Source organism: Neltuma alba, unplaced genomic scaffold (assembly GCF_004799145.2).
Source record: "Neltuma alba isolate B1F8T4 unplaced genomic scaffold, ASM479914v2 tig00000353_pilon, whole genome shotgun sequence".
Taxonomy (NCBI): Eukaryota; Viridiplantae; Streptophyta; class Magnoliopsida; order Fabales; family Fabaceae; genus Neltuma; species Neltuma alba.
The window spans coordinates 26671-30961 of record NW_021632018.1 but is presented as its reverse complement, the minus strand read 5'-3'; positions in this window follow the sequence as shown (position 1 = coordinate 30961).

The following is a 4291-nucleotide window of genomic DNA, read 5'->3' as shown; positions in this document are numbered from 1 at the left end:
TAAGGGGAGTTTGAAATTGTTAAGAGTGAAATAGTGTTGATGGATGAAAGATATGATGTGAGAGGTAATATCCAACAAACAAAAAAGGTTGTCTTGGGATCATGGTATGAAAAACCAGACTGGACCAGCCAGTTTAGACCGAAAATGGTAAACCAGTCACTTGTTTGGTTCGATTGGTTAACAGAATCAAGATAACAATAAAACAGCATGACTCGGCATAAGTCGAAGTAAATTGGGATTAACTGGTTAACCCTTTGGTTTGAGTGGGCTAGTTGGGTTTTTTCTTTCAAAAACTTAAAATAAAATTAAAAAAAAGACAGACCATCACCAGATTCTGCTCTAAAGGTTAAACTCCATTACTATTGTGGCTCTCTCCTCACCATCATTCTTCTCAGTTTGTGATGATAAGATCTCCCTATAACTCATTAGATTGTTGCTATCCATGCTTTACTAAGAACTCAGCAAATCTGTGTGGAGAAGCTAGTGAATAAAGAGAGAACAAAGTGTAAAAGAAAGCTGCTCTTCATGCTCTAAATGGTGATGCGTGTGAAAGAAGGGTAAATGAAAAGACAATACTAACTGCTGAGGCTCGTGATGCATAAGGAGAGGAGAGAGGGAAGTGATCATGTGAAAGAAGGAGAATAAAAGGAAAAATAAATAAGAAAAACAAAAGCAAAGTTCAGGCTATGCGCAGAAGAAAGAAAAAATAACGGAGAAAAAATTTTATATACATATAAATGTTTTGTAATTTAGATATTTATTTAACGATTGAACATTATGTTTCCTTAATTAAAATATAAATATTTTTATACATTTTAATTAAATTATAATATATTAATTATTATCAGTCTGACTCTGAATTGACCCTAGTCTGACCCACCAACCATTGAACTACTACCTCGATTGGTTTGATGATTGGTCTGGTTTTTAATACCTTGTTTGGAATACCAAAACATTTGCATCGTGAAATGATAAAGAGCACAGAGATTCATCTTGGAAACTATAAAGCATAAAGTATTCTTTTTCATTTTACACATCTATTTTTTAATAGATGTTTCATTAATAGGTCATTGATTACAACCAAAGCACTGACAAATGCATGCACGTTTTTTCATTAAAACTAGAAATTTCTACCCTATACGATGCACGGATGAGAATATTTGATTAGATTTTAAATTTTAATAAATTGTATTATCTAAGATAGTTCAAGGTTCACCTCTTATAGGAATTTTCTTTTATTCATTCAAATAAGATTTGAATTAGAGATGCAGAATTTAGGAAAACATATAAAAATTAAAAAAAAAATTTTCATTTAAGCTCCCAATTGACGTACTATATAATTATGATGCTTTCTATTTAATTCAATATATGCAAATCCTAATAAAAAATATTATTCAAATTCAAAATTAATTATTAATTGCTTTATTTGAGCCTTCAATTGAAATCTAACTTAATAATGATGCTACTTATTTAATTCAATATACCCAAATCACAATTAAAATAATATTCAAACCTCATTAATTGAGTATATTTAGATCTCATAATGTCATACCCAACCCGTTTTCAAACAAATTGGGTATTATAAGTTTTTAAGAATATAGTTAATTTCTATTATAGTTATTGACTATTTGCTATTTATATTTTGTTATAAATTAATTTATTCAAAAATTTATATTTTAAAAAATTATAACAAAATGAAAAAAAAAGCTATCAAAAGTTTATAATATTTTTAATGTATCTTTATTTTCATTTTTTACTTTAAAACTTTCTTACATTGTAATGTTATTAGGTTAATAATTAGACTCATTATAAATTTGTTATATATATTATGTACATGTAATCATTTTTATTGGTTTTTACTTAATTATTACATCACCGGTCCGACCAAGCGGTCCAACCCATCTGACTTTTAAAATATTGTTTTCAATTGTAAAATAAATTGATGTATTTGTGGAGTTGGTGTTAAAGAAGATACCATAATCATTTATCTCATCATTAAATACATACTAAGATAGAAACACAATTTCTTAAAAAAGTTGTCTTATGTTTCATCAAAATCAATTCCTCTTAATCATTAATAATAATTAAACAAATATGATAAGAATATTAATAACTTTTTCATACAAATTAATATAAGAAAGAAATAATTCTATTACATATACAACATATTAAAATATATAATATATGATAGAAATTCAAAACTAACAAATGAATTTATATGAATAGCTCAATTTGTTATTATAGATCAAAATTGTAACATTCCATTTTTTTTCTTTATCTTAGTATAGGATTTAAGTTATATGGGTATAAGATTAATTAATAATATCTAAAATTTAATCTTATTGTATAAATTGTAAATTATAATTTTTGTGATATATATATTATGAAAATATTTTTTTAAAAAAAATTAATTATTATATATAAATATATTAAAAAATAAATAAATAAAAGCAAGTGGGTGGCATGTGGGCCACCCACCGCTGGCTGAAAGGGGGGGACGTTAAGCCCCCTATTTTGGGCCGTAGGCCTATCAAAAAAAAAAAATTGTTATGTGGCTTTTCAAGTAGGGGTCACGTGCACCCCCACTTTCAAAGCATTTCTCCCCTTGCCTTTGCCGCTTCGTTTCTCCTCTCCTGTTCATTTTTCCTTCTCCGCCGCTGCGCAATGGTGAGAGTGAGCGGGAGTTTAAGGGTGTGAGAAAGAAAGGGGTTTTACTTGGACACATATAAGATATCTAAGTAAGTCATCTTCATCCTAATTTTATTATTTAGCTCATTCCTTTTATTTTCTAAGTTATGGCAGAATGAATATTTTTAGGGCTTGTTAGATTTTTAATTTTTAAGGCTTTTAATTTAGTATTAGGATATTTATAGAGCTTATGTGGTTAGAATAAAAGTGTTATGACTTAGATTTTAGTTGGATGGTTGATTTGAGGCAATGTAAATTAGGGATTGGTTGGGAAATGGTGATTTGTATTAATGATGATATTAATTTCGAAATTTATCTCTTAGTTGAGTTCATTTGAGGTTATATTGAGGACCCAATGCTTAAACTTTGAGGATTGTTGTTGAAATAGTAATGTTGATGATTCTTGGAGAAACTTTTAAGTAGTGGAAGTTAGGTGTTTGGAGTAAATTGAGGAAAATATTATAAGTTATTGATTCTAATGAATGGGAAATGATTAATGGAAGAAGGGAATAGGATTGTAATAATGATTGGAGGCATAGATGGTACATGATTATTTTTCTAAGAGTTAAAGTAAACACTTTTTGGAGACTTTTGGATGATTTGAAGGAAATATTCTTATTAATGATGTGAATGAGAGAAATAGAGTTGGGAAGTATTAGGAATTGTCACTTGGAGGAATAGATGAATTATTATTTTTCTAAAGATAATTTTTAAGCAAGCCAATTATGGGGATTTAGTTAATAAGCTATTTTAATGCTATATTAATTAGTCTTTTTATTAATATATGTTTATAAACTTATTGTTGTAGAGTGAGCTTGGTTTGGACTCTTGGGTTTGAATCCTCCTATTTTTAGTTCTTGTGTCAAGAACTTGAGATAACCACTTTCTAATTTACCTTGTATGCTTGTTGATGTGATTATAAGCATGTGTTGATATTATAAATGTTATCAATATATGTTATGGTGATTTTTCTATGAAGAGTTATGTTTCGTTAAATTTATTAGTTAAGTGGGCATGAATTATTTCATCTTATGAATATCTTGTTGATGTTGAACAAATTTGATTATTGAATCTGAGAATACTTTATGGATATGAAATTGTGTGGAATTGGATGGTTGGATTGGGCTGTGTTGGTTGTGCTGAAATGTAGTTGTGGGAGGTCTGATTATTTATACCACGTGGTATAGCCGCCACTTGGTGCCCAGTGGTTGGCATTAACATTCTTAGGGCCCTCGGTATCACCCTTCCTTTGGCCGGGTTAAGGGTCAGCCTAAGGGACATGACACCTTTCCATATTCCAAGGAAAGGGAACCCATGGTCCGATATGAGCTCTGTAACTTTTAGCCGAGTTACACCTCATTATTGGAGAGCTTGGTGCAGTCTTGTAAAAGTGACGAATCCTGTTATGTGTGAATAGCCCATGGGTTCTGTCAGAGGTTACAAAGAGGTTATAAGGGGGGTTGATGAAGTTTTATGCATGCAAGTTACTTTTTGAATTATTATATATTGTTTTCTGTAAAGATGTTTAACTTATATGTTATTTAAAATTGTACTTTGCCCGCTTAGCTATGTTGTAATCACTCCCTGGATACTTGTTGAATTG